Genomic DNA, 22,358 nt, shown 5'->3' with positions numbered 1-22,358 from the left:
TGCAAAATTAATTCCAATTCAGAAGTCGCTCGTTGGAGTCTGTTTTTGAAGATTTTTTTGTTGAATTGCCACTCAGGTCTGTAATCGAGTGACCAGAGAGATTGAAGTGTTCTCCGACTGGTTTTTGAATATTATAATTCTTGACATCTGATTTGTGTCCATTCATTCTTTTACATAGAGACTGTCCAGTTTGACCAATATACATGGCAGAGGGGTATTGCTGGCACATGATGGCATATATCACATTGGTAGATGCGCAGGTTAACAAGCCTCTGATAGTGTGGCTGATGTGATTAGGCCCTATGATGGTATCCCCTGAATAGATATGTGGACAGAGTTGGCAATGGGCTTTGTTGCAAGGATAGGTTCCTGGGTTCGTGGTTCTGTTGTGTGGTTGCTGGTGAGTATTTGCTTCAGGTTGGGGGGCTGTCTGTAAGCAAGGACTGGCCTGTCCCCCAAGATCTGCGAGAGTGATGGGTCATCCTTCAAGATAGGTTGTAGAGGTTTTAGTTGGGGGCTGAAGGCGATGGCTAGTGGTGTTCTGTTATTTTCTTTGTTGGGCCTGTCCTGTAGTAGGTTTCTGGCTCTGTTTCTTCACTTCAGCAGGTGGGTATTTTAGTTGTAAGAATGCTTGATAGAGACTTGTAGGTGTTTGTCTCTGTCTGAGAGGTTGGAGCAAATGTGGTTGTATTGTAGAGCTTGGCTGTAGACAATGGATTGTGTGGTGTGATCTGGGGTGAAAGCTGGAGGCATGTAGGTAGGAATAGTGGTCAGTAGGTTTCTGGTATAGGGTGGTGTTTATGTGACCATCACTTATTAGCACTGTAGTGTCCAGGAAGTGGATCTCTTGTGTGGACTGGTTCAGGCTGAGGTTGATGGTGGGATGGAAATTGTTGAAATCATGGTGGAATTCCTCAAGAGCTTCTTTTCCATGGGTCCAGATGATGAAGATGTCATCAATGTAGCGCAAGTAGAGTAGGGGCATTAGGGGATGAGAGCTGAGGAAGCGTTGTTCTAAGTCAGCCATAAAAATGTTGGCATACTGTAGGGCCATGCGGGTACCCATTGCAGTGCTGCTGATTTGAAGGTATACATTGTCCCCAAAGGTGAAATAATTATGGGTGAGGACAGAGTCACAATGTTCAGCTATTAGGTTTGCCATGACATTATTGGGGATACTGTTCCTGATGGCTTGTAGCCCATCTTTGTGTGGAATGTTGGTGTAGAGGCTTCTGCATCCATAGTGGCTAGGATGGTGTTTTTAGGAAGATCACCAATGGACTGTAGTTTCCTCAGTAAGTCAGTGGTGACTCAAAGATGCTGGGGGTGCTGGTAGCGTAGGGCCTGAGGAGGGAATCTACATAGCCAGACAATCCTGCTGTCAGGGTGCCAATGCCTGAGATGATGGGGCGTCCAGGATTTCCAGGTTTATGGATCTTGGGTAGCAGATAGAATACCCCAGGTTGGGGTTCCAGGGCTGTTCAACTGGTATACAAGACAATTAAGTGTGGGTGGGGGCTAGGGAGGAGGAGGAGAAGGGAATATGACAGGTGGTAAAAAAAAAAATCACACCTGGTGCAGAGAAAGGGAATGGAGAAGTGCTATTTACCCTTTCACACCTAAGAACCAGTAGTCACCTGATCAAATTAATAGGAAAAAAAAAACAAACAAGAAGAAGTACTTTTTCCACAAAACTAACCTGTGGGCCTCCTTGCCAGGGGATGTTGTGAGGCCAAAATGAATAAGTGGTCTCAAAAAAGAACTGAATAAGTTCATGGAGGACAGGTCCATCAATGGCTATTAGCCAAGAGGGACAGGAACACAACCCCATGCTCAGAGCAACCCTAGACCTCTGACTACCAGAGGGAGGCAACAATCGTGTCTACTCTTGCCAACCCACTAGAGGAGTTTCTGAGCTTGTGCCATGAGTCTTTCCCACTGAGAAGCATTGCACCTCAGGGTTGACATAAGAGGCCTTACCCCACCCTTCCTCCCCATGGAAATCAGCCTCCAGGACAATCTGAGAGGAGGCTGCTCTAACATACACTGGTAGGTAGCAGCCCCCTCCAGGGCTAGTCCAGTGGTCAGGATCCCAGAGCAGTACATCAGCCCAGAACCTTCCCTCCCAGGCTCCCCCAACCAGGCAATTCACTATACACCTGACCCCTCCACTGCTGCGTTGTTCAGTGCCCTGGGTGCTGCTGGGGTAATTCATGGGGGATGTGAAATGGCCATTTTCCAAACATTCCCCATTTGTAGGATTTCAGATTCTCAGCCCCTGGAAACCACAGATGATCTTGAGACCCTGAGCTGAGCAGGAGGTCAGAGTCAGCAATTTATTGCAATTCTGACTCTCCATGTCTAAGCCTGCCTATGGGAAGCACTAGCCTATGGGGTTCAGAGACCCCAGCCCCAGTGGAGAATAGTGCAGCTAACTCCACAACACACCTGCACATCTGCCCAGTCCCTTCCTCCTAGATGGTGGCCCTGGGAAGAGGCCATCTCCAAATGATCCCCCTTCCCCAGGATCAGCATGGAAACAACTCATGCAAACCCCTGAATCATTCCTGTTCCCTGACTGCCACTATTACATTCCTTCTAGCAGCAGCCTCTCCTGTAGGAAGACCCTAGCTCAGGAAGCTCAAAGCCTCCAGAGGATTCAAAGGATTTAAGCTCCGAGAGTTGCAAAGAAACAGGGAGCATGTCTGAATCTGCTGGCAACTCTCCCTGGGCGCAGCAGAATGACCTGCTATTATCTGCTTTCTTAACTACTGTCTCTTTAGGGGACAAGCAGCCCCTTCACCACTGGGACGTTTCACCCACATAGTGGACCAGGAACTGCTAAGGGTCTGTAGTCTAGTATCCTGTGTCTGATGGGGCCTGTGCTGGGGTTATACCCAACTTAAAAGTTTTTTCCTCTGTAGCATGGGGCATGGTTGACTGGAGGGAGGCTTCTCTGCTCCTTGAAGTTTTGAACCATGATTTGAGGACTTCAATAGCTCAGACATGGGTGAGGTTTTTCATAGGAGTGGTGGGTGACATTCTGTGGCCTGCGCTGTGCAGGAGGTCGGACTAGATGATCAGAGTGGTCCCTTCTGACCTTAGTATCTATGAATCTTAGGAGTTACATCCCCCAAACACACCTACAGCAGAAACACTTCCTTGTGGAATCACTTCCTGTCCCCAGCTGGGGACCACGAGGTTCCATAACCCTTCTTATTTCTCTCCTAGCTAATGCACAGAGCTGTGGAAAGGACCAGTCCTGCAATCCTTCCTCCCACAAGTAGCCTCATTCAGTATGCCTGCTCGTGCGAGCTAGGATAGGCTTTCAACACCTGGACCTCCATCACACAGCCATTCCCACTGCTCCCAGAGCCAGAAGGAATCATGCTGACCACAAATCTGAAGATAGAATAGCTTTCAAGTTTGCCTGTAGGGCTTTAAACCCAGGACCTTGGGTATCACAAGACAACCTCCTACCCTTAGGCCAAGTGTGATAGGAATTCTGCAGACTTAGAAATGTTGGGCTGGAAAGGACCTTGAGAAGTCATCTAGTCCAGCCCCCTGTGCAGTGGCAGGACCAAGTACACCTAAACCATCCCCAACAGTGTTTGTGCAATTTGTTTTTAAAAGCTTCCAATGATGGAGACCCCACAATTTCCCTTGGAAGCCTATTCCAGAGTGTCTACCCCTAGAGTTAGAAAGGTTTTCCTAATATCTAACCTACTTCTCCCTTGCTGCAGATTAAGGCCATTATTTCTTGTCCTACCTCCAGTGGCCATGGAGAACAACTGATCCCTGTCCTCTAACAGCCCTTCACATAATGGAAGACTTATCAGATACCCTCTCAGTCATCTTCTCAAAAGTAAACATGCCCAGTTTTTTCCACCCTTTCCTCACGGTCAGGTTTTCTAAAATTTATTGTTTATTGTTCTTCTCTGGACTCTTTCCAGTTTGTCCACATCCTTCCTAAATTGTGGTGCCTAGAATAGGACACAGTACTCCCATCAAGGCCTCACCAGGGCCTAGTACAGCAGGACAATTACCTCCTGTGTCTTACATTCAAAACTCCTGTTAATACACCCCAGAATCATATTAGTCTTTTTTGCAGCTGCATCACATTGATTCATTCAGTTTGTGGTCTACTACAACCCAGATCCTTTTCAGTAGCACTATCACCTAGCCACCAGTTATTCCCCATTTGGTAATTGGGTCTTTGATTTTTCCTTCCTACTTTGCACTTCTCTTTATTGACTTTCATCTTGTTGATTTCAGACCAATTCGTCAAGGTCATTTTGAATTTCTGACCCCTAAAGTGCTTGCAACCTCTCCCAGCTTAGTGTCATCTGCAGCTTTTATAAACATACTCTCTACTCCATTATACAAGTCATTAATGAAAATATTGACTAGTACCATAATACTAATATTGTTTAATATGACTGATGGGAAAAATCATTCTCCTTTTAGAATCCTACTAATCAATTTGTCTCATTGCCATCCAGAGAGTACCACAGGGTAATTATTAATCATACATTGTTTAAAAAACAACTCACAGAAGAGTCTCTTTTGGTTGACTTTTAGGTTGGCTGAATTCTCCAAGCTCTAAATTCAAACCATTGTGGACAATAATTATCCACTCTCTCTTTCTCCGTTTATTGGTATCCAGATAAACAGATTTTCACTGCATCCACCATATTTCTACGTTAGCAGCAGAAAGACACAGAAGCTCCTATTGAATAGGAATGGCCCTCAATGCCGAGATGAGCTGTGGCCTCTGCACCAATGAAAATGCAGCTGGCTCCATCACCCAGGCTTTGATAGACATCTAAGCTGTGCCAGAGCCCAGGAGCTTTTGTTTCTGAACCACAGATTACAAAAGCAGCCACGGAAGGTTTAGCAGATATAGTTTCTCTAAAGCCTTTGTATTCTGCTCAAGCGGCACTTCTCAGCACAGAGAAATCTCCCAAAAAAAGAAAAGGTCAGGTCAGATCTCTGTGCAAGTGGAATCCCTGAAAGAGAAAGGTTGCATTGTTTGATTCCAATGCTGGATTTGCCTGACTAAGACATGGTCCCTCATGCACTCCCTTTGTGCCGCATCCAGGAGTCACAATGGGCTGCCTTTAATGACAGGTGCAGCCAGAGCCCGGTGACCTTGATGGGAGTGTTTAACTAGGGCTAAACTCTAATGGACACCTCCTCACTCTTAATTGTTTAATTACTACTCTGCAGCAGCATTCAGCAGCGTGAAAGAAAAGCAGGTGTGTGGTGGAGAGCAGCCCTGCAGAGTAGCTTCCCATTAACATGCACTTGGCTTTCTGCAGTGGGAAGTGAAAGAGCAAGGCAGATAAAGCATTAAAGAGTCATTCATGCAAATGTTACATTTACATGGAGGTCTAGCGGCATCAGCCATGCCCATTCAGAAATACCAGTGGCACAGGGGTTTGTAGGCAGTGTCCCCCCATCCCACACATCTCAGCCTGCATCTGTGGGCCTGCATTTCCCAGAGAGCTGCTTGGTCAGACAGTGTTACTGTGAGAGACCCCAGGGGCAGGGACCTGTCTTGGCAGGCACTGAGGCATATCCGAACCAGCCACAGGAGGAGATTTAGGGCTCTTGGAGAGAGAATGTTTGTCCAGAAAGGGAGTTTCAGTGGGACACCATTAATTCTGGACAAAGCCAGGAGCAAGGTTTGTTTCTGATGTGGCAGCCCTGCTAGGGGCTGGGGTCCTCCACAAGTTCACCACACCCACTGCCCCTTGCTATTGGGGCTCACCTCTAGCCAGCAGGGCCCCTCTAGGGGTGGGGCTCCCGCATCTGTGCTTTGAATGCCAAAAATGGGGCCAGAATAGCAGTGTGTTTGATAACAGAGTCTGGAGCAGCTGCCCCCGGAGTTGGGGTGAGCCAGCCCAGGGCTAGGGGAACGGTGGCCAGCCCTACCACTCCTGCCTTGGCTAGTTTGTCCTCCCAGTGCACTGGCACCTGTCAGCATGGTCATTTCACAGGGGAGGACACTGAATGGCTTACCCCACTGCCAGCCAGGCCCAGATCCCCAGCCTCCTGCACAACAGGCCCCGCTGTGGGCCCTGAGAGCCTCCCCAGGAGAGGTGCTAACCCCTCTGTGGATTGGTTACTCCTGCAAAATGCTCTCGCTCATGCCCCAGGTTTATACAGATGGAAACATGCCCAGTATTAGGGCTAGCCCCAGAGTACAGATGGGCAGAGAGGACGGGAAGCCCTGGGCTGCAGCAGACTAGACCCTGGCTTGAGGAGACATGATGGGTAGCTCTAGTCCTGACTCAGACAATGACCTAGCTGAGTCTGGCCAAGTCTCTTGCACTGAGCCTCTGCTTCCCCATCTGCCTGTGGAGAGAACAGCTCGGGGTGGTGAGGTGCAGAGCTCTGAGCTAACAGCCCATTCCACAGGGGGCAGAATAAACCCTCTGCTTTGATCTACCCCTGTGGCCTTCCACAGAGCCTAAGGGCTCAATGGAGAATGAATATGGGGCAAAGAGCCAGGAGCAAGTATTGAAGGGGGTGCAAGCAAAGTGGTGAGGGGAAAAGGTACCCTGTCAAGAACAAGAAATTGACAAAAAGAAAAGGAGGACTTGTGGCACCTTAAAGACTAGCAAATTTATTTGAGCATAAGCTTATGCTCAAATAAATTTGCTAGTCTTTAAGGTGCCACAAGTCCTCCTTTTCTTTTTGTGAATACAGACTAAAATGGCTGCTACTCTGAAAGAAATTGACATAGGACCTTTGAGTGGTGCTGGGGCAGGGGGAGTGACAGTGAGAGTGGGGTGTCTTGGGGGAATCTATATGTATTTAGCAAACAGCCCCATGTTGGCTCTGTGACATTACATTCCATATTCTTATGAAAATATGCTTATGATATGAATCTGACATAACTGATATACACTTCATGCAAGATGGCTCTTGTAAGGTATCATTGGAAAGGTTCTGATTTACTGAATGTGATTATCCAATTTGTAACACGTATCATTTCTGTATCTAGAGTTAGAAATAAGGACTATAACAATTTCAACTGGGTGTGTATTGGAAAGACACCCACCAGAGGATAGGCCATCAGGAAGGAACAATAAAACCATGAAGATACTAATCTCTCTCCCTTCTGGGAGGTGTCTGGGGACATAACTGAAACACTACTAGGTCAAGTGGTCTTGTTACTTGATACTAAACATTACCTGGGACTTCTTGTAACTTTCCACTGGAAGGGAAGGGGCAGGGGCAGTTTGGGAAACAAAGGATTCCCGCCTTATGTAAGTCCCATTTAATGGTGGGGAGGAAGGCAAAGGGGACTTCTTCTCTCCATGGCCTGTCTACCCAAGAAGAAAAACTGCTAAAGCCACCTGAAGGGAAGGGGGTGGGTGGGAGGAGTCCAGACAGACAGTGTCTAGTCTGAAAAGGACTATAACGAACTCTGAACCACAGAAACTTTGCAACCTGCCTAGAACAACATTTAGAGTGAGAATTTACATTTTGTAATGCATTTCTTAAGTATATTGAGCTTAACTTGCATACTTTGGCTTATTTGCTCAGTAATCTGCTTTGTACTGTATTATCTCCTATAGTCACTTAGGATTCACCTTTTCTAGTTAATAAAGTTTTGTTTATTAATATCACCCAGTTTATGTAATTTCTAACTGGGGGGTGGGGAAGAAGTTGTGCACATTTCCCTCCACATTGGAGGAAATGGGCAAATTGTGTGCTTGGCTAGAAGAGGCTTGTGAGCCTAGCCCAGCAAGGCCAGGTAAAGGGGACCCAGGCTGGCAGAATAGGCTGATTGAGCAGGGGAGGATCTGTTAAAGTCCAGCACATCAGGTGACTCCCCAAAGGGTCCAAACCTGTCACAGGCTCCATCTTCAGGAACAGAGCTGCAGTGTCACTGGGTCTCTGCAGGCAGCCTAGGCCCCACTGGAACCAGCAGCAAATAACCCCCACACTAGTGCTGGACTTGGCTCTCACTAAGGAGAAACACCTGGAGGTTCCAGCACTTGAGGCTCTGGCCCAGCCATGGCTTGACAGACAGCACTGGATGCTCACACAGCACATCACACCAACACTCCGAGACCCAGCTTGGAAACGGCTCATCTCCCTCCCTGCTCTTTGCCCAAGCATTAGCGCCCCGGCTGGACACCCTGCCCCAAAAGCCACCCCGTGCAGAATTTCAGGAGCTAGAGGCCACCCTACAACAGCACTGGCTAGAGCTCCAGGCCAGAGACATGTCTGTTCCGTCACTCAGTCTCAGATTCTCCAGCCCGTGAAGAGCCTGGGAGGAGCTATCTCAATCAATGGTGGAGCCAAGTCCCAGTGCAAGATGGATGCTCATGCTGATGCGATGTGAACACCCTGCAAGGCCAGTCCAAGAACACTGGCTGGTAGGAGGTAACCCTCTCCCAACTCCCCCCATTCTTGACCCTCACTAAGGGGATGCTCTGGTGCAGAGATGGGGTTCAGCATCTCACAGCTTGCCACATGTGGCCTAGACACACAGCCTGTGTGATATATGAAGGGGGGTAGCTTCCTTTTATGGACACCCAGCCAGCCAGCTATAAAATCCCTCTTGGTGCTGTTCTCTACTTGCTTTACCTGTGTAACCCTTCTGCCCATCAGAGTTGGCAGCAACAATGGCAGGGTTCAATATCTAGGGGTTCCATTTCAATAACACAATGCAAAACTGGCTCGAGCCCCCACCCAATGACCTGGGACAAATATATACCACCCCCGCTGGGCACCTCTAAGAGGCAATACTTCCCCTCTCACAAGCACAGAGTCTGAGTGTAGCAAAAGCCTTTTAATAAGAGAGAAGCAATGTGTCATTATGTTGGGGAAATACCACCAAAAGGATTCATACCACAACCCATGAGCAAAACCCATCCCAAGCAAATTTGGGTTGCTGGACTCAAGAACCAAAGGGAAAGGACATGGCCCAAAGTCACCCAAAGTCTGTCCCTTGTCAGTGCAACCCCAGAGTTCGAAAGTTTAGCTGCAGAGTTACCTCCAAACCTGGGTGGAAATGGGAGTGTTAAGGGTCACCTTACATGGTCCAAAGTCAATTGCCCCACCTCTCCATGGGGCTCCACTCTACCAGCCATCCCACAAATCACTCTGCTCTGTCAGCCCCCACACTTAAGCTGCTCCAGCCATCCCACAAACTGCTCCGCAATGCCCCTCCGCTCTGCCAGCTGTCCCATGAGCTACTCCAGCCATCCCACAAACTGCTCTGCAATGTATCTTCAGGCTCCTCCACTACTTAACACAACACTCAGTGATTTCAGCTTGTAGTAGGGGAGCCTCAGTGCTGGTGCACCATTAGCCCAAAGTGAATTCAGCTCAGCAGCCTGTAACTAACTCCTAATAGCTCTGACATTCCACAATAGAGGAAGAAGAAGGTGCAATTAGGATGTAGGGCCCTTATCAGGGGGCCCAGTCCACCAGATGAAAACACCTATTCCCTAGCCTCTCAATTCACTGAGACTTGGAACCCATGTCCCTTGCCTAGAGAGTGCTACTTAGTTGATGGAGAATCTCTCCAGCATAACAAAAGGCTAAATTCCACTGTGATTCACATAATCAGGATTACAATTTATTCTTCTTACCCCAATGAGAGAAACTGGGGATCCCACAGCAGCCAAAGTGACCATTTGGGCAGCTATGGGCTCGTGCTAGGCGGGGTGGATGTGCCTATGCAAATAAGATCAGCCCCTGAAATTCTTTTCCACAACTTGCCACAACTCACCACCTGATGTCAGGGTGGAGCTCATCCTGACTCTGCTTACACCTGTAAAGGGTTAAACCCACAAATAAAAGGAAAGGAGTGGGCACCTAACCAAAGGAGCCAATGGGAGGGCTAGAACTTTTTAAAATGGGGAAAAAAAATCTTCCCCTCTTCCCCAGAGAACCATAACACACAGACAAAGGGAACAGGGCAGCAGTTATGCTGTGAGAAGCTGAAGGCCAGATATGAAAATCAGATCATATCTAGAACTGCTTATTTAACAGTCCAGATATGCAAGTAGACCAGGAATGTTTAGAAAGATGTGATTAGGTTTCTCTCTTTATCGCTTGTAGACTCCCCTGGGCTAACCCCAAATGCTTCTTGTTTCGCGTGTAACCTTTAAGCTGGACCTCAAGAAGATTACTCTTGAGGTTTAATTTTTGTAAGTGGGGGTTTTTAAATCTAGCAAAAGCCTAAGTTCCAGATGTATATTTGTTTTAAAAAAAAATACACCTTTAAGAACAGGATTGGATTTTTGGTATCTGAAGAGATTTGTGCATATGTTTAATTATCTGGGGGCAACAGCTAATTTCCTTTGTTTTCTTTGTCAGCTCTTCCTGGAGGGAGGGGTGAAAGGGATTGAGGATACCCACAAGGAGGAATTCCCAAGTGCTCCTTCCTGGGTCCAAAGGGTTTTTTGTATTTGGGTGGTGGCAGCATCTACCCATCAAGGCCAGAGAAGAGCTGTAACCTTGGGAGTTTAATACCAGCCTGGAGTGGCCAGTATTAATTTTTAAAATCCTTGCAGGCCCCCACCTTCGACACTCGAAGTGCCAGAGAGGGAAATCAGCCTTGACTGCCTGTAACATCCTCACCCTGCCCTCCTGCTGTCAGAGCCCTGGGGTTCCTTCCCCCTTTCCAGGCCTGGCAGCCTAGTCTTGGCAGGGAGAGTCTGACAGGAGACAGGACTTGCACAGTGGAATGGGCTCCCCTAGGAGGCCAGCACAAACCTCCCCACTTTCCACTCAGAGTGCCAGGCATGTTGCTCAGGCCTATCCTCTCGAACAAACAGAGCAACACATGTGTTGCTAGTAGGACAAGAATTCCAGCACATGCTTCTCCCCTGAAGAGAGAGACGCAGGGCAGCTAGTGTTTAATGCACTCCTGGAAGACACTCAAACACTACTGCAATGAGGACAGTATAAGACCCTGCCTAGAATAGAAGAGACCTGATTATTTCTGTACTGCTTCACAGCTTCAATCAATTCCAGCTACAGCAGCTGAGCTGAGCAAGGCAGAACAGCAAGCATTTGTTTAGAAAAGGTAGGGAACAATTCCATCCTTCTCCCAGTGCAGACTCATTAGCATGGGTCCAGGACTCAGGCAGACTTCACAGAGTATTGTCAAAGGGAGGACTAAAACAAACAGCCATTGTCTGAAATCCAGCCTAGCAGGCTGAAGCTGCCGGGGGCTTCTACAGGTGTCTGCAGCTCCATAAGTAACATCTCCCCCCACAAGGCTGCCAGGGGCTCATCTGCTCCCAGAGACCCATCATGCAGCCCTGCAGGCTCTTTAAGCAGCCTCTAGGACAGGGATTCCCAGTTTCAGATACACAAGAAAACCCAAATCAAAGTCCTCCATGCAGCAGGATGGCTGGAAATGCAGCTGGGAGCTGCAGTCTGTCCAAATGGAGGTGCAGGGCTTCCATCACTTCTTGTGTCACCTGCAAAGCAAACACCTGGGGTTTGTTTCTTAAGGTGCTGGGTGTCACTGGGACCTGATTGTGAGAATTTTTATTCACTACACTTGTGAATGATAATTCCACAGTGGCCACTGGGTTTGTGCTCAGAGTACCTAGGTACCCCATGTATGCCTTGGGTTAATCCCTTCCCCATGTACCGAGCACTAATACCTGGGGGAGGGGAATGATGTCTTTGTAGGGTAAGGCCCCGACAAAAGACTAGACAGCAGGGGAAATGCAGCTGGCAGCTTTTGAGATACCTGGATTAACGGGGGTGTCCTGTGCTTTGGGAATGTAGCAAGGCAACTCTGAAGGTAGCAATCCCATTGGGAAGGCCAGCTGCCATGAGTGCCCTGGATTAGCATTTTATATCCATTCCAATAGAGTCATTAGGGCCCCACTGTGCTAGGCACTGTACAAACTCACTTTAGAGACAATTCCTGTCCCACTCTATATAGACAAGATACACAAAGAGGCACAAGATGAAGGATAACTGTAATGGGTGACACCCAGCTCTCGTAAGCGCCTCCCTGTTTGGGTCTGTGGCTGCACCTCTTTCAGTCTGTGGTGACCCCTTCTGGCAGTTTCTAGTCACTCAACCCTTCAGCCAACTCAAACAGACTCTTCTGGGGTGTTAGCCCAACAAAGTGTTTAAGTGCTCCTAGCCCTGTAAGGGGCCATGTCCCCAGGGCTTCCTTCCTGGAGACTCTTCGCTCACTCTGGGCTGTTCTGGCCCCAGCTAGGCCTCTTCACAGTTCAGATCCCCTTCTGGGGGGGGGGGGGGTTATCACTGTCCAACTGTCCATTTCCCCATGGCTTAGGAGGGGACCCAGGCCCACCCACTACTTCAGGTCCCAGCCCAGGAACCTTAAGAAAGCAGCCAGGCACTGCCATATCCCTTTAACTAAACTGCTTTCCATTGCCTAATCCACTTCCCCATGGCCCCAGCCTTCACCAATCCTTCACTCTCACCTCAGGGCTCTCCTGTGTTCAGGCAGAGCAGTGAGCCAGGAGCTCTTTCTCACTGCCCTGGTCCCTGCCAGCACTGAGCTGTCCATGGTGCTTCAGCTCCCTTTGAGCAGCCAGAAACACCACCCACATTCCTCAGGCTCCAAGCACCAACTGACTTTGCCCTGCACTGCAGCTCTTTGTATACAAGCTTCCAACCCTCTGATTGGTTAGTGCCTTACAGCCTCCCCCTGATTGGCTGTTTCCAATGCAGCCGCTCTAGCCCGCTTGGAGGACTTCTCTACTGCTCCATTCTGGGATGGGTGTGGTAGGATCTCAAGGCCTCCAGCAGGAGGCCTCTGGGCATGGTACATCCTGCCACAGTAACATTTTCAAAAGTGCCTAAATCCCACTGATGTAGAACATTTTACTGGTAAATGCCTTGCTCAAGTTCCCACAGCAGGTCAGTGGCAGAGATTGGGTTATTAGAACCCAGGTCTCCCGACTGTGGGTCTGGTGCTCTAGCCACTAGCCATGCTGGCCCCAGATCCCTGGTTAACGCAAGTGTTTCAGGCCAACTCAGGGTATGTGGCAGCTCAAAGGGAGAATTGGTCCTTAAAGTCTTAGGTCTACTAGGGCTCTACCACTGGCAACTAACAGCCAATACCGTATGTGAAGCATATGGTTAACATGGGGCATGGTTAGAAGACAGGCTGCCAGCTCCTGCACTAGCTGATATTCCAAGGTGGTCTGCAGGGGTAGACTTAGGAGGGTTTCACTGAGCGGTGACTGATGACTGAGGGGAGGGCTTCATCAGAGAGCACAAAGTTTTGACAAGATGAAAAGGGGGTGGGGAGAGAGTCTCTGGCCATTTTTGTCATTGGGGAATCTAGGAGCAGAGATGGATCTGGAGATTGTGGAACACTCTGATACAGAGCACATGTCTGACCTCAATTGATGTAGCAGTCAGGGACGTGGATAGTTCCTCATTGCTTTCCCCTGCCAATCAACATCAACTTTGTCGTGTCCAGCTTGTGCTTAAACCTGGCACTTTTCCAGGGCCCATCTGTGCCAGACATTGCAGGAGCTCAACACCACACTCGCACCCCACCCCAGGCTGATACAGCTTGGTAATAGAGAAATTTGACACACACAAAATCAGGAATGCAACTGTAAGGTGTCCGGGGCAGTGCTAAATCTCCCTCGCCCATCCCACACTGTGTGGCATTATATACAGTCCATTGTATATCCATTAAAAACAGTGCTGCGTGTGCAGTTAGGATGTTTTGACACTGGAGGAACCATCCCCTCTGGTATTTCCTCGCTTTCAGCCTGTTTACATTCTCATGCTTTCACTTAATTTTATTTTCACGTCCTTCGGCTGTTGCTTTTGGCTCGGAAGTAACATTGCTCATGGGGGGAGAGCACTTCCCACGGTGCTGGAACAGGGACAATGGCTCATTGCAAGGAGATGACACAGCAGGAGCATTTTCAAGCGGCAGCCTCCACTTAGCACGGCCAGATCTGTGTGGGCACATCCACACCTGCTCTTCCCCATGGCAGGTGCAAACACTAGTCTCTGTCTAATGCCTCTGTGCACACTTTTGATAGCCCAACACCTCTGCCCATGCAAGAGCTAGACTCCCACCAGCTCACACCTGTGCTGGACTGCTGACAGTGCATATACTGGGATTGGAACGCTGACAACAGGTGAGCAGCTGTTTGCACCAGATGACTGCAGGCACAGGTGAGCACCAGAGGGGGCTCATCAGATGCCCTTCAACTACAAGGTCAGAATCACACCAATGATGGGGTTAAAACCCAAATCGGTTCAAGCCCACAAGGCCAGTGCATCCCCCATTTCCAGGGCATGGGGTCTTTGGGCATTTGCAGTGAAGTAAAGCATCACCAGGCTGTCGCCTCCAATGTGTGCTGAGCGATGGGCTGAGGAAAACTGCATGACGTCAGCAATAGCAGGCGCTTTCCATGCTCAGAACTTTGCCCTCAAAAGTTTCATCAAAACCAAGGAGCTGCCAGACGGGATCAGCTTCTCATATCAGCTAGTGCTAGGTGGTTCAGAGGAAGGGGCAAGAAAGCCAGCCTCCCATAGGGATGGTTCTTTTGTATTGAATTATCTGGGGGCTTTTTAAATTAATTAAATTAAAACAAGAGAAAATAAAGATGAGGGAAGAAACCTCTCTTCTGACTCCTCAGCCACTGTCCCTTTCCATCCTGCCTTTTTTACCTCTGTGCAGCCTCCAACTGGGTCCCCATCTCCCTCCTCAGCAGCCCTTCCCCTTGTTTCACCTCCTTGGCTCCCCCATGTCAAGATCGAGTAGCACCATGTAGATATCAGCCTCTGCCATCCTAGCCAAGGCTCAGAGATGTTCCCTACCCCCAATCAGCTGCTCAGTGGTGAGTGGATATGACTGTTCCTGCCAGGGTCTGTTCTGGGCCCAATATCAGTCAATATTTCCATTAGCAGCTCAGAGGATGGAGTTGAGCGCATGTGAATCAAATGCTCGGATGATAATAAGCTGAGGAACTGGCAGGTACTTTGCAGAAGACCGTTATTATGCACAGTAGGAGCCCAACAAAGGAGAAGAATGGGCTGAAATAACATCCACATTAACAAGGGTAATGAGTGGGGGCTGCAGGGGCACATGTGAGCCTATGAGAGCATGTGTATGTGAGCAGGGAGGTTTGGGCTCTGGGTTCTCACTGGCTCAGCTGGCTTTCTCTCAACTCATGCGGAGAGAAAACCATATTAAAGCAAAGGGTCTTCATTAGGTAGTGGTTCTTACAGTGTTAGGTTAGGGTTCCCCACCCTCTCGCCCCCACAGCCAGGTTGCTGGGGGTGCCACCCTATGGCACTGCGAGAAACACCATCCCGGCCTCAGACTTCAGGAGCTGCTGCTTCTGTATGCTCATTCCACATCCCCCAGCAGAGGGCAGAGTTCACTACGGCGAATGACACGCGAAGGCTGCAATCTTGACATATGCAAGACATGTGTGTTTTTTTCCACACCCCGGCCCGACAAAAGTTTTACAGACAAAAGTGCTAGGGTAGACATAGTCTAATACATACTTAGAGCAGATTTCGCACCTAGCCCGTCCTTCAAAATGCCCCATCTCCAGGAAGATGCGAGGGTTGATTGATTTTGGTACCTTCCCTTTCATTTTACAAGTCCAGCTACATCATGCTGATGGAAGTCACAACCATCTTGCAAAGGACAGCACTTCTAATAAACGCACAATGCTTCAAGCGTAAGACCAAAAGACCTGAAAGACCAAAGCTGTTAACTTGCTCAAGTGATCCACAAACAAGAAGCCAGGCAATAACAGAATGAATGAGTTTGTGTCAGGGTCAGTCAGTTTTGTAATGAATACCCAGGGAGCTGTAAGAATGCTAAACGGGGCTCATTTATGCAGTAAGAGGTCACTATTACATACCTTACATTACATGAAGTCTGTAACTGGCAAACACCTCTGCCTGTTATGAAGGAAGGAAGGAAAAGAGAACGGACACTGATGCCACTTGCAGTATTATCACTTGATAGCTACGGAAAAGTTCTTTGAGAAAGAAATGACCAAAACTAATGAGCAAGTGAATCTTTCCATTCTGAGTCTAACAATGAACCATTTCCCATAGATATTGGTATCATAGGCACTGACTCCATGGGGGTCCCTGGGCTGGAGCACCCATGGGAAAAAATAGTGTGTGCTCAGCACCCACTGGCAGCCTTCCGATCAGTTCCTCCCCCTCCCCACCAGCACCTCCTGCCCCCCAGTGGCCCTGCCGATCAGTGCCTCCCCCTCCCTCCCAGTACCTCCTGCCCACTGCAATCAGCTGTTCAGTGGCATGCTGGAGGTGCTGGGGGAAGTGGGCAGAGCAAGGGTGGGGCACGCTCAGGGGAGGGGGCAAAATGGGACAGGAAGACATGGGGCAGGGGTGGGGCTTTGGGGGCAGGGATGGGGTTGGGGCAGGGCAGAGCAGGGATCGAACACTGCTGAGGAAAGTGGATGCCCCTGACTGGTATTTTGCTCTTCCATTTGCTCACCTTCAGCCACTCCCAAAAGAGTGCTTACCCTAAACCTTGCCCTGACAGAGCACCACCAAACACTTCCAGCATGTGCTCATTTCAAACCACTCACCCCAAGTGCTCCCCCTAAACATCTCCCCCTAGGGCTCACTCACTTGAGTGCTCATCCTAAACCATGTCGTGCTCAGTTCTCACTGAAACTATTCCCATTCCCCTGGAGTGTGCCCTGAAAATCTCCCCACCCACCCCAGGCTCTGCAAAAACCACTAACCCTCCACCAAAAGCTCAGTCTAAAACACACCTGAACTGATTCTCATATGAAGCTGCTCCCCAGTAACCAGCTGCTCTCCCCTCCCTAATGACTGTTAACCTCGCAGAGTCTTGTGCTAAACACCTCCCGAGTGCACATCCTAACCTTCTCCGCATTGTGTACATCCCAAACTACACCCAATTCAGTGCTCATCCTACAACACTCTCCCAAATGTTCCCCATTCATTGCTCCTCCCTGAGTGCCGACTATAAACTGCAGTGGATCTCATCCCAATCTACTCCCCTGAATAGCCCCTTAGCGCTGACACTAAGCTGTCTCCGCCAGATTGCCCAATCAAAGCTGTTCTCTTTACATCCTAACCTTAAACTGCTCCTCCCTTGAGTGCTCGATGAAAACCACCGCCTGAGTGGTCTTCAGAACCTGCTCCCTGAAGAGCACTCGCTGGGAGCTGTCTAATATGCCTTGAATATATTCTTAACAGCTCTTAATTTCTTCTGGCTCCTAAAATACAAAAAAGCCACATCTGTTCCTCCATCAATGACAGTCAAGTTTGCACCTCTGTTTACACCAAGATAGGGATTGCTTTGTTCTGAACTTTACCTGGAAACTAAATACAATGGGAAAACAATTCCCATTATATGAGACATCTTGTCAAAGGAATCCCAATGTTGGCTCTTCTATTTTGCCAGGAATGGAAACTGAGATGTCTAAATGAAATCTTCAAGCTATTGTTAGTCAAGAGTCTCAATTTATAAATGTATGGAGCTTTCCTCTCTCCCTGAATCTCGCTAGAAAGAAACATCCTCGCCCACACCCCTTAAAAAGTGACAAAGCAATGTAACATCTTGTTTTCCTATAGTGAGTGCCCCATTGTGTCCTGTGGGTTAATCAATTTGCAGAGACAGGTGTGGAAATATAAGGTCTTGTCTACATTACACAATTAAGTTGACCTATGTTAGATTGATTTACAGCCACCACAGTACTTACTGTGGTTTTTCATGTTCACACAACCCTCCTTCTGCCAGTGGTGCGTGTCCTCTCCTCTTGAGTGGGGCAGTGTGGGGGGCTATGCAGGGCTCTGAGCTGGGACCCTGCTGCTCAACGCTGACAGCCCAGGCTGTTGACTCCATGCAGAGCTCAGAGCTGACAGCCTGGGCTGTCAGCACCAGGCAGGGGAACTGGCAGGAGATGTAAGTAATGCAGTGTCTACATGGACACTGCATCATCCTAACTATATCGACCTAAGCCTATAGCATGGAAGTAGAGTCATTAGGTCAGTGTAGTGGGGGGACTTACATTGGAGGGAGCAAAGCTGTAATATAGACACTTAGAGTGTTAGGTCAATGTAAGCTGCCTTATGTCGACCTAACTCTGTAGTGTAGACTACTATGTTAAACTGGTTAAGAACAGCTGGCAGAGTGACCTATGGAAAAATGAAAGCTATATGGATCAGAATTTCCTAATCCCCTAATTTCAGTCTAAATTAGACATTTATTTATCAGAAACACATCTCTTTATACATGTGTAGCAGGCTTTGTACCTACCCATTAACCAGGGGGGTGGGAGGTAACCCCACCTCTCTATGCCTCTGTCTGTTTTCTAACACCCCCTCCCCCGGTAGTCAGCACAGTGTGGCCCAATGGACAGGGTCCATCTACTGCCTCTTCCCGAGTGGGGTAATGCAGCCTAGCAGCCAGAGTCCCTTCAATGTTCCCCTATGGCAGCACAGACTAATGGCCAGAATCCACCTAATTCCCCCTCCCCTAGTGGGATAGCACAGCCTAGTGGCCAGAGTCACTACTGCCACCTTTGGAGGCAAAACAGGGGGCCTAGTGGCTAGTGGCCATCACAAGGGGTGGCAGCCCCCAGTGGGGGGGGGAGGCTCGGGCCCACCCAACTCCACCAGGCCCTGACCCAGGGCCCTGCCAGTGATGGAGCAGTCTGCCACAGGGTCAGCGGGGAATCCTACCAAAACATGCTGACCTCATAAGAGTGGGAGGTACCACTCCCTTACCCTCCCTAGGTCACTTCCTACTGGCTCTCCTGCAGCAATGATCTATCTGGTATCGGGGTCTCCAGGCTCCTCAGCACCAGACACTCCCTGGGGTTCCGATAGCAGCAGGCTTCTGGTCCAGGCTTCTGGCTCTTCAGCTTTCACAGGTCAGAGCTGTAACAGCTCCTGGTCTGGAGCCGAGCCGAGCCGAGCCGAGCCGAGCCGAGCCGAGCCCCGCCCCGCCCCGCCCCGCCCCGCCAAGTGTTCTTCCTCCTCAGCAGTCAGCCCTGATTGAGCAGCTCTGCGGGCTTTTATACCTGACTTCCAGGTGGAGCATGCCCAGCAGAGCCTCAGGGGTGGGACTTTCTCTGCTAGGAGGGAAGGATTAATCCCCTCTGTACCTATGCAGGGTCGATCCGCCCCATCACAAGATGGATAATCCATCTTGTTTTTTCAACATGATGTCTCTTGTTCTTTTGAAAGTCCTGAGGAATGTGAAACAAAAGGTATTAGAGACAATCAAAGAATGTACAGAGTGTGTCCACTAAATTTAGAGGAACGAGAAAGGATTTTGTTTGTTTTTCTTTCTAAATGTTTGCTGCACTCTAGAAGTGATATGGATTGTATAGCTCATGGAGGAAAAATAATATTGAAAGATATCAGTTCCTAGCATGTGCCTAGCTCTCAAGTACTAAAATAAATTGCTTAAAAGGGAGAGAGTCCAAGTAACAGTCTGGCTTAATACAGAAATACAATCCTTGAAATGAATAAAATAGAAAAAGCCTCCGATAAAAATAAATGATTAAAGAAATTTGTTATACATCAACACCACCTACTGGATAGCAATAAATCAATCAATAAATATCAAAGAAAATGAGAGCAGATATCTGAGATCTGTTGGCAAATGTCCAATAGAAAACAAGAAGATTTCCCTCCTCTCCCTGTACCGGAGCCTTCCCCCTACTGTTATCAGTGGCCCTGGCAGATTGGAGTGGGTTGGGTCTGAGTTCTCAGTGTAGGGATTTAAAAGTGAGACAAGAAAAAAGGGGTGGATCTTCAAGGATTCAGGCAGCTGTAACCTGAAGGCAATTGGGTTTTCCAATTCTATAATCTTGAAGGAACCCAGGTATTAGCAGACTAGTTTTGCAGATGGGAGCTTGATTAAATGTTCTGAACAGAGAGCCACACGTTGTCCCCTGCATCCAGATTGGAGGCAGCCCAGTGGTCGTGGTCTGCATGGCGTTTAAAGGTTTCTATGGTGGACTGCAAGTGTTATGTGAGCTATTGGTGCACCAGGTGTAGCTGGGAGGCTAAATACACAGTGACCAGCATTGCAGAATTTAGGAGTAAGTCTCGGTGGCATAGGGGCAAGGTGGCCCTCAAGTGGTGAATCATGGCATAGTTTCAATACCTGAAGCCTAGATTGTCCCATCAGAACATAAATACAACTCATGCAATAGCAGAGGCCATTCTGAAATTGGAACTCAGAGTCAGGTTGAGTTCCTGAATCATTCAGGATCTGGCAAATCTGGGTTGTGAACTGATTGCTGGGGAGTGGGTTGAGGACATCAGACCGCTGTTGATATTCCCATTGACAAAGTTAGACACCTTGAGCATGGTAGCAGAGGGCTCTTAACCAGGTTTGAGATATTCATCTTTGAGGGATAGGGCATTCACTTTCCCATTTCTTGTCCCTGGGTGATAGCTTACCACAAAGTCAAAGAGAGTGAAGAAGATGGACTGAGTATTTAGCCTTGGTTAAGGTATCTAGCAATCCATAGGTATTCCAGGTTTTTGTGGTCTGTCAGGACTTAGACCAGGAATTGGTCTTCTTCTAGGAACTTGCACCACTCTTTGAAAGTTGCCTTCATAGCCAGTAGCTCTTTGCCCAAATATAATAATTTCTTTCTGCCAGGGTTAGCTTTTGAGAATAAAAGGCACAGGGGAGGCGCTGGTTGTGGGGACCTACATGTTGAGACAATACTGCACCTATGGCAAAATTCAAGGTGTCAGCCTTGATCATAAATGGTTTAGTGGGATCTGGGTGAATCAGGATGGGTCCTGTGGTGAATGTCCTCTTCAGTCAATCAAAGGCTGACTGAGCCTCTGTGGACCAAGCGAACAAGGCCCCCTTTTGCAGGAGCACCATTATGGGTGCAGCCAGGCTAGATGATCCTTTAATAAATTGCCTGTAGAAATTGGTGAACCCCAGGAATCACTGCACCTTGCATACTTACTTGGGTATGGCTCAGTTGGATATTGCTGCCACCTTGTGAAGGTCCATGATAAATCCCTCAGATGAGATGATATATCCCAAGAATTCCACCGTGTCTTTATTGAACTCTCATTTCTTAAGCTTCACATAGAAGTGATTCTGCCGGAGTCTCTCCAAAACTGTGCACATAGGATGCCTGGTTTCAGAGTAGCAGCCGTGTTAGTCTGTATTCGCAAAAAGAAAAGGAGTACTTGTGGCACCTTAGAGACTAACAAATTTATTTGAGCATAAGCTTTCGTGAGCTACAGCTCACTTCATCGGATGCATTTGATGGAATGACTGTGGATGACTGTGGAGGGCCTGACTATCAGAGAAAATGAAGATGTAGTCCAGGTAAATGACAACAAATTGGTCAGCATGTCCCTAAAGATGTCATTTATGAAATGCTGGAAAGTCTCCAGGGCATAACACAATCTCTTTGCCCCACAGTGCACCTCACAAACCATTCCTCCCAGTGTGCGCCTGAAAAACCACTGTCTTCCAGTGTATCCAGCAGATCCACCTGCTAGCATGCCTATCATATACCACTGCCCTCCTTTGTGCCTGTTGAACCCCTAGAATGCCCATTATATACCACGCCCCAAGTGTGTTCCCAATACTCTTTCCAACCCAATTGTGTGTCAATAACTCTTCCCCCCAGTATGCCCACTGAATACCGCTCCTCTCTAGGATTGCATCTCTGAGTGTTTCAAATACCACTTAGCCCAGAATGTGCCTCGAAAACCACATCCCCTTGAGTGTGCCTCGAATACCGCTCTTACATGCCTGTCGCATAGCACTACCCTCACTGTGTTTCAATTCCACTTCACACAGGGTGACCATCGAAAACTGTTCTCCCCGGTGTCCACCTTGAAAACCGCCCCCTGTGTGCGATTTGAATACCCTTCTCCACCATTGTGTGCCTTGAATACTGCTCCCTGCAGTGTGTACTCAAAAACCACTCCCCCCAGAATTTGCCTTGAAAATCATTTCCCCCAGAGTGTGCCTCAAAAACCGCCCTCACCAGTGTGTGCCTTGAATGCTGCTCCCTGCAGCATGCATCTTGAATATTGCCTCCTTCCCCAGTGTGCTCCTCGAATACCCCTCCTCGCTTTCCCGCAGAGCAAGCCTCTAATACTGCTCCGCCCATATGCCCATCAAACACCATGCCCCCAGAGTGCTGGTCACACACCGCTTCCCCCTGAGTTGTTCTTGAATTCTGCTCCCCTCCAGAGTATGCCTCAGACAGCCTTTCCCATCACTGTGCACCTCAAATACCGCCGCCCCTGAGTGCCTTTTGTAACACATTTCCCCTAGAATGTGCCTTGAAAGCTTCTTTCTTTGAGTGTATCTTGAACACCACTTGCACCAG

At 48.5% G+C, this 22,358-nt stretch overlaps 1 long non-coding RNA gene across 1 annotated transcript; it reads right to left on the bottom strand.

Annotated features, from left to right (window-relative positions):
• Positions 1–10,238: 10,238 nt before the first annotated feature.
• LOC122456823 lies at positions 10,239–12,582 on the bottom strand. Its single transcript, XR_006275909.1, has 2 exons — positions 12,450–12,582; positions 10,239–11,459 (listed from the first exon to the last, which is right to left on the bottom strand). It is a non-coding gene; the product is annotated as an uncharacterized LOC122456823 (long non-coding RNA).
• Between the last annotated feature and the right edge of the window lie 9,776 nt (positions 12,583–22,358).

Source organism: Dermochelys coriacea, chromosome 15 (assembly GCF_009764565.3).
Source record: "Dermochelys coriacea isolate rDerCor1 chromosome 15, rDerCor1.pri.v4, whole genome shotgun sequence".
Lineage (NCBI taxonomy): Eukaryota > Metazoa > Chordata > Testudines > Dermochelyidae > Dermochelys > Dermochelys coriacea.
The sequence above is the reverse complement of the archived record's forward strand: the minus strand, read 5'-3'. Positions and strand labels throughout refer to the sequence as shown.